This window comes from Triticum urartu, chromosome 7A (genome assembly GCF_056163025.1).
Source record: "Triticum urartu cultivar PI428250 chromosome 7A, HENAU_Tu73, whole genome shotgun sequence".
Taxonomy (NCBI): Eukaryota; Viridiplantae; Streptophyta; class Magnoliopsida; order Poales; family Poaceae; genus Triticum; species Triticum urartu.
Window position 1 is genome coordinate 315,361,404 of NC_141879.1, and position 13,597 is coordinate 315,375,000.

At 43.9% G+C, this 13,597-nt stretch overlaps 1 non-coding gene across 1 annotated transcript; it reads left to right on the plus strand.

The window, feature by feature from the left end:
• Positions 1-11,698: 11,698 nt before the first annotated feature.
• On the plus strand, positions 11,699-11,771 carry TRNAK-UUU (transfer RNA lysine (anticodon UUU)). The gene has a single exon. It is a non-coding gene; the product is annotated as a tRNA-Lys (tRNA).
• The last annotated feature ends 1,826 nt before the right edge of the window (positions 11,772-13,597 follow it).

The following is a 13,597-nucleotide window of genomic DNA, read 5'->3' on the forward strand; positions in this document are numbered from 1 at the left end:
AAACCATTAAAATTATCAACTCACATCTGTCATGGATATCACTCACCCAATCCACGTCTACTAGCATAGCATGGCATAATAATAAGCAAACGTAGAAGTAACTCCCAAAGGTTTCATAGTAATACAGGTAATAGGTACTACCTCATCTACTTCCCATCCCACAATTTAATTAGATCCTAATCATGCAATGTGAGAGGATTGATCTAATGCAATAAAACATGGGTTGTAGAAAAGGTATGATCAAAGTGTTAATTGCCTTGCTGATGATCCGCGAGTCCTAAGGTTTCGAAGTAACAAGCGGCGCAATCCGGGTAATCTATCGCAGACAAACAACAAGCATACAATAAGTACTCATCTAATGCACAGGTAAAACTCGAACAAGAGAACGAACCAGAAAGTTCAACTTAAGAACTCCGGTTGCAAAGAAAGAACGAACCGAACAAAGAAACGGAAAACAAATGGCGGAAGAAAACAACTCGGTTCTAGCAAGTTGAAACTAGGTCAATTTTTTTATCGGGGCAAAAGCTTGTTCAAGTTGATTAGACGGAACGGCGGTTTCGAGACGAAACTCCAGGCGCTTGAATCACCTGATTCCGATAAACGAGCGAAAAGAAAAACTAGAAAGAAGATCGGATCTGAGATCGCGATCGCGGAGTAAATCCGACGAAAAGAAAAAGAAGAACGGTTAAACGAACGGACATCGTTAACCTAGAAAAAATCCGGTGATCACGTTCGTTAGGACGAACGGTCCGGCGAACGGTCCAAAGACAACTAAATCGGAGAAGAAAACGAATCCGATCTAGGGTTTCGGAGAAGAAAAACCGAACGAAAAACCGGTCTAGAAAACTGGAACGGTTTGGAGAAGAAAAGAATCGGAACGATTAGAAGAAAACGATCCGAGAAAAAGAGACGCGGGGCAACCTTGGCGAGGTCTCCGGTGAGGGGCTCCGGCGGCGTGGGCGTGGGGCGGCGGCGGCAAGGTGCGGCGGCGGTGCGGGTGATGCGGCGGCGCGGCGTGGGGTGGTGCGGCGGCGCGGCGTGGGGTGATGCGGCGGCGCGGCGTGGGGTGGCAAGGTGCGGTGTGGAGGAGAGGGGCTTTGATTTGATGTTTAGAGGGGGGGGTGCTTGGGTATTTATATTGGGGAGGGGAGGGGTTTACTTGGGGTAGAGGGCAAGGAATTAGACTAGGAATAGGAATAGAAAAGAGGAAAGGAAAAGATCTAGAAATAGAAAAGGAATATACGGAAGTAGGACCAAAGTCCTACTAGGATTCGGTACAGGAGAGAGGCGGCGGCGGCCGGCTCCCTGGCGCCTGGCGCTAGGCGCGCGGTGGCCTGGGGCGCGGTGGCCTTCGGCCCGGCTGGGCCTTGGCCTGGCCGGCCTGCTCCAGTTTTTTTGTTTTTTTTAAATAGTTTCCGCGCGCAGAAAAAAAAACAAAAAAGAGATCTAAACGAACTCCGAAAAATCTAAAGTAAATTTTCCCCGACTCCTAAAAATGAGCCGAACGAAATGAACTTTTCTCCGGACCTAAAATGCAATTTTCGAAAACGCGCATTTTTTTCCCTATCCAAATAAAATGCAAAATAAAACTCCAGCAAACAAAAATTGATCTATTTATTAAATCTTCATTTTCCTAAATTTTGGGAAAGTCATATTATTCCCTCTCTCATATTTTGACACCAGAAAATTTATTGAAGATAAAACAAATAAATCAAACGATCCTCTTTTCAAAATTTGAGAAACTCTCAAATATGAAAATAACGAAATCCCCAACTCTCTCCGGAGGTCCTTGAGTTGCGTGAAATTTCTAGGATCGACCAAAATGCAAGAAAATATGTTATGCATGATGATCTAGTGTATAACATTCCAAATTGAAAATTTGGGATGTTACAATACTTCAGAAAAAAAACTGCTTGAATCAGGAGCTGTAATCCGCAGCTTTAGAGATAGGGGCGGCAGTCACAGCATTGGCAGCAGTGAGCAGAGGTCAAGAAGAAGAAGCGGTAAGAGCAGTTAGAGAGCAAGCAGCAGCTCATCAAACCTTTCTGTTTCGGTTACAGCTCAAGCGGTTTGTTTTCAAGTAAGGTACTCAAGCAAGCTTTCCTCCTGAAGACAGAGTTTCGGGTGAGCTAGCAAAGAAAGTCAGCAGTTAACCGGAAATTTAGGTCAAATTAGCATTTCGTAAGTTTTAGTAAGGCCAGTTATGGGAAGCAGGCCATGGAGAAAGAGAGGAATCAATCGTCCAACGCTATGTTAACAAATACGTGAAAGGTTTGATTATTCCATACACTTGAACGCGTTCCTTATCAATAGGTTTCGGAGAGATGAGCAATGATTGCTTGACGATCTTCACTGCATGAGACTAGACTTGACTCAAGCTTCATACGAAAGCATTTACTGAACTAAAGCCGTTGAGCCAAGTCAAGCGAAAGACTTATTCGAAGAAAGCTTTAAGAGAGTTTGTTGTCCCATGCCTTTCTGATGGTGAACCTCCTACTTCTTCTTCCAATTCTGAAATTGGGATTGGCCTGTTGACTTTGCCCTTCCTTTAGACAAAGAGCCCCCAGTTTCGCCAAAAGACCTCTGCGTGTTGTCATTCAACTCCACACAAGCCTGTCGTTGGGCTACTTGCGTCTTCGGCAGATACAAAGGAGAAGTGACAGTCGGTGAAATAGCCCTCCAACTCGTAGCTCTTCTTGCTTAACGTGAAAACTCTCCTTTCCGATGAAAACGAGAAAGAAAGATGTCAACTACTAAATGTGCTGCTTTGTGAATTTGATACTAGGTAATTCTCGCCCCTCAGCAGGCAAGTAGCCTTTGCGACTTACATCTCTGCTATAGGAGGGTATGAACCCCCGGATCTAGGCGAGGTGATGGCGGGGAACTCCAACAGGTTTTGGTTTCCTCCTCACTGATTGATGGAGCCCAAGACTGCTTGACGACTTTCGGTGTGGGGTCAGCTTGAGCCGAGGTCGTCTCGTAACAGGAACAGGAAGAATAGCAAACAAGCACACAAGCAGGAATAGGAATATTGGCTGTCACTATCCTATGGTTAGCAATCAACTACGGAGCTGGCAACTCACAAGCCAGCAAGTCAACCTCTGTCAGATCTTCGGCCCAGTTTATGGACGAAACTGACTCTACTTCCTCATTCAGGCTGATATGAACTGCAAAAGTTTTCATCTTTAGCGTGGATATCGTAGGTATAAATGAAAGAAACTGGAATCAGGAAGTTGTTTCTTTCTCTCGATACGCAGAGGGGAGAGCATGCCCTGTCTCAGGCAGTATATCAGTCGTTAACGATCTTACCGGGACACATCCAATTGAAACTAGAATCCCAACCTCTTTGGAAGAAGCTCCAAATAGAAAAAAATTCAGAGCGGGGAATCTTCCTACAAACTAAAATGTGTTAAATATATATATACCTACCTCTGCCTAGAAAAACTGGAGTTTCAGGCACCCTCGTGGGAGACATTGGATGTTGTCAACCGGCCTTAAAATTCTCATAAACAGCTCTTCCCCCTTTGACTTAGTTTTCGCTCTCCTCTGTTTCTAGTAGAAAAAGCCTGATCCTACTTTGCGAGTCCAACAGGTCTAGTATTCTTTTCTTTTTCGTCTGAGGGAACGTGGTAGCCCTGATCTAGCTAAGACTTGAGATTCCATTCTATTTCATTTTGATCTCGTTATGAGGAAATAGGTGAGGCGAGGCTAAGACAAGATATGGGACTTCCCGCGCTAAGTTGTTCCAATCTCTGTACTTAAGTAACCGAACTCGAAAGTGCTGCTATGAGCTAGATTTGTGCGTACAAGGGTAAAGAAGCGAGCAAGGCTACCTTTCTGCTGGAAATCCTATACCTGAGTGCTATTTGATCAGAGTGAGTTGTAATTGAGCTCGATTTACTTGCTCTTCTATTTGCATTTTTTGTTAAGTATGTGGGTGACTCATCGTCGTGAGATCGGTTGGTCGAAAATTCTTTTCAAGTAGTCTCAGTCGGCGAACTCGGCTCCACAGAAGAAGTCAGTAGTGAATCAAAGAACTCATGCATGTAATCAGTGACTAGGGATCGATCAATCGGATGCAACCGAGCCATACAAAAAGAATTGGAAAAGGGATGACGCAAGAGCAGCGGAAGGTGACTTAGCAACATCATTCATTTCCTATAGAAAGGAAGGAAAGGATCTCTCTTCTGTCTAGACGAAAGATCTCATTTTTGCTACCGCTCTCCCTCTTATGAGTCTCTGTCAGCCGTTGTTTAGTAGCTTTCAACGCGAGTTCAGTCATTCTCTTATATACTGAAAAGTACGAACTGACTTAAAGCACGAACATGAAGGAAAGGCTGAATTCGAAACATCTTGAATCGGATTCTCTCTTCTCAGAGAGCTTGAGAGTGAAATGAGTGGGCCGGCCAAAGAAGACCACTATGGAAGTGAAAGGGGAGGGCAAGAGCAGTTCGAAGACCATAGCCCGATGTGGGTACATTGGCGTCATCGTCGTATGAAATTCACGCACAAAGGGCGCCGCATCACTCCCAATGGCATTCAAGATAATCCTTCCTGCCGTCCAATCTCTGTCCGTAAGCTGCAAGGATTGCGGAAACGGGGTGCTGTTAGCCAGTGTGTGCAAGTGCGTCAAATTCACCAGGAGCATGATCTGCAAGAAATTACTCTGGATGCTGATCCTGTAGAGCAGACACCTCCAGCTGTTCAAGAATTGCTACAGGAGTTTGATGCTTTATTCCGGGAGCCAAAGGAATTACCCCCTCGTCGTGCCTGTGACCACCAAATTCCGTTGGTGCCAGGTGCAGTGCCAGTCAATGTCCGGCCATATAGATATGCACCCCACCAGAAAACAGAGATTGAGAAGCAAATCTGTGAGATGATGAACAATGGCATTATTCGCCGCAGCACGAGCCCCTTCGCTTCTCCAGTGCTCTTGGTTCGTAAGAAGGATGGATCCTGGCGCTTTTGAAATATCCTATGCCAGTCGCGGGTTGTCCCAAGCTCAACGTAGGTTCGCAAGAGAAAAAGACGGGGGTACCTTGTCTGTCGGTCGAAGAAGGCAACAAACAAGTGGAAGCAACCGATGCTTTGGTCATTCTACTCCTTGATGCCAGTCTGTGCTTGCTGTCATGCTGGCAAAAGCGGGGGTTTCGGCCGGCTTTACCTACTATTGGATTTGAACCAATGACTCTCGCCGTATGAAAGCGATACTCTAACCGCTGAGTCAAGTAGGTCAAGCTGAGTCAAGTCAGAGAAAATCGAAAAAAAGAGAAAGACAACCAAAGCGCAACCAGAGTTCTCCGTGGGGTGGAGCGCTAAGAAAGAGAAAGCGTTATCGCTATACGAAATGAAGCAGCGGCTAGCACACTAAGATAAACCACTTGGTTTAAAAAACTGCTTAGTGGCGTGTGATTTCAACACTATTCCAGAGGTATATGACAAAAATTGTGGGAGAGACCTCTATGTTCCTCATCTTAAATCATTCTATGATTGTTTACAATTCTGTCATCTATTTTACATGAGGGCTAGAGGGTGGTCTTGGAGCAAGAAAAGTGTTGAGTCCAGGCGCATTATGGTACGACTGAGACTGAGTTGGGCAGGAGCAAGCGGTTGGACTGGCCTGACTCTTCAAGACCAAAGATACTCGGCTTCCTCTTCATCAAGTCACGAAATTCGACCCTTAGTTAGCAGCACCAAAACTAGAGTAGGCCCAAGACAAGCAAGAACAGTCAGTCAGCACCGATCAGGCAGGAAGCAGACAGTAAGCTAAGAATACTGGAAGAAGGTGGTCGCTCAGCCAAAGCCCTAGTTCAACCAGAACAGTAGGGAAAGCGGTAGAGGCCGCTCCGTAGCTTTGGTCGTCGCACTCTAATCCGCTTTAGAAGAAGCAACTATTCTATTGCTTGGCTATAAAGCCTATAAGTAAGAACTCTGGGGAAGGAATCCGATCTGCAGATGAAGCAGAAGCAGCCAAGGCGAGCGCACAGCGAGGAATTTTCCATACTAGATCGACTCAACATTACCGAATCTACTCTGAGACTCTCTTCTCTTCATGGTTGGCTGTAAAAAAAGAGTCTCTTTAGTCCCCAACTCTATGGATTTTACTTTTTGGCCCCTGCTCTCGACGTTTGCTCGGGACGGGAGGCTATGAAATAGTTGAAAGCAGATGCAACATTAAAGAAAGTCAATCCAGTAGCCTTAAGTCGTACCGAACACTATGTCCTAATACTAAGGGATTTCTTTCAACCCGGTGGTAAGCCGGTGGTACCCGGAGAAAACGTTGCCCGAAGGAAGGGACTAAACCCATCTGTTCAAGTAGTAGCCAAGTAGTACCGAAGGAGTATCTCCGAGTTAAGGAGTACCGAAGGGAAGGAAGAAAAACCAAGTGAAAGAAAGAGATCGCAATGGTCTAAGATATAGTCAGTGAACAATAACTCAGATCTGATGTCGGATCGAAACAAAAATGCAAAAAGACAACACAAACGTAAAAGATCGAACTCTAATTTAGTTACTGAGTGAGATGTTTTGCTACCTACAAAAGGTTGGTTCTTCCCCTACAACCCCTACCCCTCCAAGGCAGTACTCTTCATCGGCAAATCCGAATGTCTCGATCTGAGTTGAGACCCACCTACAGAAATTGATCCATCAACGGCTTTTTCTATAGTGGCAGGAAGTCTCCAACTCTTCGATATGCGCTAGCTAGGTAATCCCTTTACTTAATCTGATATGGGATCTCTTGCTACCAGAAAGGAACTGAACTGGCTTGCCCGGAAAGAATGGATTGTGACCCTTGGAGAGCTAATGGTACTGGACTGATAGCGCACTGATTAAACCGACCCCGGACGTACCACTGGGGAACCTGTGGCTGGAGAGAATCTCTCGCGATGGAGAAATGTCAAATGGGAAGCTCTATGGAGGCACACATCGTGTCGTTCGTCATCGAAATGGGACTGACTCGCTCGGGAACAGGCACAGGATTGAGGAACTTTCTGGCGTAACACACCCGTAATGGGGCAATCTGACTAGCTGGTCAAAACCCTTTCCGCAGTGTTTAAGTGGTGCTGGAAGGAATCAAGAGGGGAGGAGGAAAGCTGTACCAGGTGGAAGGAGAAGAGCTGATTGCTACTAAATCAGAACAAGCTTAGTTCTGCATGATGGCTCAATGGTGCATGGTCAACTCAGTAAACCTAACATCTCTGATCTCTGATCCAATTTCAACCCTACTGAACTCTTAAGAGTAGGTGTTTCAAGAACCTAAGTCCTTACAAAAAAAAGAATCCATGATCACTACATACCCCCGAAGGTACTGAGCCCAAACATATGAAGCCATACGGATACTCACATCTGCAAAAGGCTGAGATTGAGAATTGAGGAATTGCTGAAGAATTCACTGATACAATCCTCTACTAGCCCCTTTGCTTCACCTGTGCTGTTAGTGAAGAAGAAGGATGGGACATGGAGGATGTGCATTGAAACCAGGCAGCTGAATGCCAGTACAGTAAAGAAGAAATACCCAATTCCGGCACATAGATGCCCTATTGGATGAGTGGTGCTAAATATTACAGCAAGATTGACTTAAGATCTGGCTATCATCAGATCAGGATGAGAGAGGAAGACAAGCCCAAAACTTCATTCAGAACCCTGTAACTATGAATTCAATGTGATGCGGGCTTACAAATGCTCCTGCAACGTTTCAAGCACTCATGAATGATGTGTTCAAGCCCAGAAGATTTGTGTTGGTTTGATGATATACTTCTTGACAGTAAAACACTGAAGGAGCATCAACAGCACTTGCAGCTAACACTTTTTCTACGGAATCAGCTACATGCTAAGATGAGCAAGTGTGAGTTTTGACTTTCAAAGGCGGAATATTAGGGGTAAAATGGAAAATAAGGTGGCAGATGCATTTAATAGGAGAAAGGCCGGAACATCTGTCCAGCTGGTCCAAGGTGTGCAAACCGCTTTGTGAAGGCCGACTGAGAATGAGGGACCTAGTAGTGTATTTCGAAGCCTTCTAGGCAAAGCTGCTTTGGCGTGCACTGAAAGGGCGTCTTCCTTTCCTATATTATACCAGAGGTGAGTGCATAATCTGGTGTAGAACGGAGGGGATATCCTAAGTTGATGTGCACAAGTGCTTCCTCTGATTGAAGTCGATTGCCTCAACCAATTTCTTAGTACATCAACACAAGAAGTGGCGAATTGGGGATGGTACTACCTCAGTGAAACTGTGGGAAGATGGGTAGGTGGGGCCTCTCAACCAAGACATCGCGGTTGGCGAGTGGGGACTCTACTGAATTCTAGCATGGGTGTGGTAGATTACTGACGTGAAGCCGGACCTCTATGAGTGCTCTACATGGCCGGATCAAAGCTATTCTAAAAACTAGATCCATTGGAGTGGGAAGTACTCAAGATGTAGAAGAGGACTCAAGCAGGTTTGGTCCTCTTTCTCTGATGTGTTCTTAGAACCCACTACCCTCCCTCCTAAAAGACCATGTGACCATCGGATTCACCTCACGATAGTCAACCAGTGAATCAAAGGCCTTATAGGTATTCACACCACCGGATGAAATTGAAGCCATAATCAAGGAGTTACTCTAGAATGGCACTCTACAACCTAGTTCATGCCTCACCGGCTCTTCTTTACAAGAAGAAAGAAGGTTCGTGGCGCCTATGGATTATAGGCAACTCAATGCGCAAACCGTAAAAAAGAAATACCCGATACCGGTCATTGATGATCTTCTGGATGAGCTACACGGTTATACTGTGTACTCAACAATCATTTTATCTATTCCCACATCGATTCACCAATCCTGGAACTCGTTATGGATAGAAGGTCCGTAGAAGTGAAAGTAGGACGACGGGAGAAAAGAGTAAGGAGTACCGGAAAAAGAAGATTTTGGACTTTCTGCCCACGAAGAAATAGTAGCATTTGAAACTGGAAAGATTTACTTTGGATAGTAAATCCCCAAGGAAGGGCTATAATCCAAACAAAGGAGGAGCTAGCGGACAGTTCGAATTTCAACGATTAGGGAGGGGAATGAAACACTTGTCTTTCACAATCAATTCTTTCTCTTTTTTATGTTTAGGACACGCGAAGCGAGAGCGAAACTCGCTATGAGGAGAAGACTCGGCAAGAGAGGTTTGAACAAGAGGAACTGCCGTCTAGTTGAGTTTGATCATTCTCTCTTTCTATCTCTCTTTCTTTCAAGAGCTGAATAAGGGCATATCCGCAAAGGAGAGAGAAATCGGACTTTCTTCTTTACCCCCCTCATTATTCAAGACGTGAATATAAAGTGTATTGTACTCCCTTGGATCTTTTCCGGGATCTTTACTCGTCGTTGATTAAGGAAGCTAGAAGGAAGATGGGTGGTAGGGTGAATGGACATTCGTATCCTCTCTGACTCGTCGGTTAGGAGAGTAGCGACCAAAAAGAAATCATTATACAGGATAACTGCTGTGGAGATAAAATGTAGGAAGGAGAAAGTTGGTTTCAATGAGTCATGTGAATTGTAGAAGAAATAGGTAAACAAGGCGGGTTAATATATATACGTTGAAAAGCAAGGGGATAAATTGAACGAAATGAAGAGCAATCCAGAATCCTATTTTGTATACTATAAGAAAAAGGCACTGAAAACTTGGAAACGAAAGATGTTGTAACTGATATGGGTAGTCACACATTAGGCAAAATGGTGTAGTGGTTGGGCCAGGTAGCTTCTTCTTTTGAACATCATTTCATTCTGTTTTGGATGCTTTCTACTATGTTTCAAGTGATCAAAGAAGAGTTTATTTCCCACTACTCATATCACATCTTATGTGTTGATGCAAGCTGACTAAATCAATAAGATGGTATTCGTATTTGATTAGACAAGATGGTATTCTTCTTTATTCCGGAGCACAACAATCCGGATCTCTATCTTATAGCTTATCCTTCCTATTCTGTATGTATTACGGTCATGTCAAGTCAATGGTCTGTCTGCCCTGCAACCGGTCTTGAATGGCTTCAGTGAATTGTTTGCTGAGCCAACAGAGTGACCTCCTAGGAGGACAATAGACCACAAAATACCCTTACTACCAGGCACTAAACCTTTCAATCATTAGAGAAGGGACAGAGTTCAAGATAAGACTATCTTGCCTGTTTGGTAGAGAGAGTACCGGGTATTTCGATGGTTAAAGATTCAAGTCTTAGTGGCAAAGGGGGACATCTTTGGCCTGCAACCGTTTCCACTTTACGGCCCACAGCTTGTGTTCTTCGGTATTAATTCGGTTTCTGTTTGTTTGGCTTGTCTCGTGCACCACCTGAATTGAATCATAGTAATGGGACTTTGGTAATCCAGTGATGAAGTCAATGCTGATAATGGACCATGCTTCATCAGGAATGGGTAGAGGATCGAAGAGGCCAGGGAGTTTTTAATGTTCTACCTTAGCTTGCTGACAGATTTGACACTTGTTGACAAAAGATTCCACTGATTGAAAGATTCCTGTCCAAGAAAATAGTGCCTTGATGCGGTGATAAGTAGCAGTAATGCCAGAGTGGGCACCAATACCACTGGCATGAAGTGCTTGCAAGATGTTTTTTTTCATTTAGAAGTTTGCACCAACCCATACTCTTCCTCTATATCGAATGACCCCATTATGCAATGAATATTTGCTATTCTTGTGAGTGCTCAGGACTGCCAATTCAGATAGTAAATTCTGGGTGAATGTGTCTTTGCTGTACCCTGCAACAATATCAGTGAGCCATTGTGGTTGACAGGAAGTAATGGCATTGAGTTCATCTGGCTCATGTAATCTAGATAGTGGTGCATCAGCTGCCCTATTCTCTGAGCCTTTTATTGGACGGTATATTGTAATCCCATGAGCTTGAGGAAAGGAAAGCTTTGTGCTGCATTGGTGTTTTAAGTCTTTGAGCAGTCAAATGAGCTAAGCTCCTGTGAATGAAACGCCTGTCCTGCTAAGCCCAAACTCTAATGTGCTTGACTTGGAAGTAGGCCACTCTTTCACTGTGAGGATCTTCTTTTAGTCTGTAGCCACCCCTTTCCCACTAATGACATGACCCAGGTATTCTATCTGTGGTTGAGCAAATGAACATTTATTCAACTTCACATATAGTTGATTCTGCTTCAGAAGGTCAAATACTTGCTGCAAATGGGTGACATGATCTTGCAAGGATTTGCTGTAGATTAAGATGTCATCAACAAAAACAAGTACACAAACCCTAGTCAGCTCAGCCAGAATTGTGTTCATAGCACTCTGGAGGGTGGGTGGTGCATTTGTGAGCCCAAATAGCCTAAAATTCATAGTGACGTGGGTCTTGAATGCCGTCTTGTATTTGTCTGCTTCATGTAATCTTATCTGATGGTAACCAACTCTCAGATCCAGCTTAGTAAACCAAACAGCACAAGATAACTCATCCAACAATTCTTCAACTACAGGCATTGGGTATTTTATTAGACGAATCCATCTTATTTCCTTATTTCTCTGTTTTGGTAGCAGGACAAGTAGTTTGTTCAGCCCGGACTTCAAAGTAGTCTCCCCCGTTGACCTTCTTTTTTAGATAGAATCCTCAATGAGTGGAAAGGACTCCCAAACTTGCTCCACAGTACTATACCATACAGAGCCGCGCCCTTGTGATATGATAAGAAGAAAAGGGGCCAGGCCGCCCTCTTTTCTTTTCCGCACCAAGCCTTCTTGTAAAATCGGGTGTATAGCTCAGTTGGTAGAGCATTGGGCTTTTAACCTAATGGTCGCAGGTTCAAGTCCTGCTATACCCAAAACAAAAAAACCACTCTTGTATTCGTAAGGATGCATAGTAGCCTTCAAAGAGCACTCTTTGGCCTTGAGAAAAGCCCCTTTCTCATCAACATCTCGACTTCGCTCGTTGTTTGAGGTAAGTATAAAGGAGATCAGATCTGTCCCGGGAATCGAAGGATACAGGAATATGGAATCGAGCACAGATTATAGGAAACAAGAAAACAGAACAGGTTGGATCCCCTGAAAGCACAAAAGCAAATGATGGGGCGAACGAGGCAGGCCCGTCTTCTTCGAGGAAGCGTAAAAGGTGGGATGATGATTTAGGGTCCGAAGATGACGATTCGGGGGGACCCGGGGAATCTCCAGATCCAGTGGAAATCATTTACGAAGGGGATGCACAAGGGTACAACTGGGAGGGGGATTAGGTTGGCCGCCAACTTCGCCTGCCTTTCTATCTGAGTTCTTCCCTCTTGATGCTTTCGAACGACTCCTAAATTTCACAAAATCCTTTTTTTCTTTCTTATTTTAAATCCAAATCGAAATGCCTCAACTTGATAAATTAACTTATTTCTCACAGTTCTTCTGGTTATGTCTTCTCATCAAAGGTGGAGTCTTCTCATCAAAGTGTGATAGGTTTCTTTGTATTTCTTCCGCCGACATCGCTTTCTTATTCCTAACACAATTGTTTAGCTAAGTTTGCTAACGAATCAGGGAGAATCAACAACGAAAACCGCATTTTGAAAAGGAGACATGATTTATTCCTACCGTCCTGAACACGTCTAGAGACAGCAACCTCGTACATAATACCATTTCGCATTACAGTATCCACTTTCAAGTCGGGGTGAAACTTACTAAGATGTTGGGTCATCAGAATACCATCGAATCGACTCATGTTATGAAAGTAAATAATTTGTGTCTTTCTTTGTTTGCTTACAACAAAAAGTATTCCATTTATGAATGCTTGGAGTACACAATCACTTCGATCATAAAATGATGGGTGCGTATTTATGTATTCATGGGAACTATAATGATTAATATAAATCTTTGATAGTTTCTTGTCTGAATTGACAGTCATAAAGGCGGCTGCATAAGCGTGGTGGCGGGGAAGATTTTGGATTCTATTATCTCCGCGGGAACATAGTTCCGATCCAACAAGGGAATGGTTTCAATGTCACCTATAAGGAATACTGATGGTTTAGGAGGTTGCCCTTTATAATCAGGGTCTGCTTCCAGTTCCTTAAGGTATTTATCCATTTTTAGCTTATTCTTATTTGGAAGTATGGTAATGTATGATGGGAATCTGGAATTATTTTTACATATAGGTTCTTCCGCATGATTTTCCATATCACTTTGTGAAAAAAAGAGATCTCATTAATGCTTCTAAAAATAGTTATAGCAATCCCTCGCCATCTGAGCCAGAACGAATCCCAGTCAAATCTCTAAATGCTTTTGGCATTCTTTTCCCTCGCATTTCCCTAATTCTTTTATTAATATGGGAATGGGAGCAAATGAGGAGGCATCGAGTCGAAGAAATGAATTGCTCTTTGGCTAGTGGAAATGGGGTTCTTGTCGTCAACGAAGTAACTGCTCTATTTGGAGAGTGGAGCCAGCCTCAAAGCCGCCTTGGTTCTATAGTAATCTCTCAGCGTTTGAGTTGACTAATCCGATGGTACTTGAAGAAGAGTGAAACGACGAGATTTCCTTATAGGAGGAGAAAGGGATTCCTGTTGCTTTTGGGTGGGTCCAATCAAGGTACGAAAAAACTCTTTTCCCACGGCTCACTAATACGATCCTATCTTACCATTCTTCTATCCTTCTTCATCACGGGACAGAAGCATAACGCTGA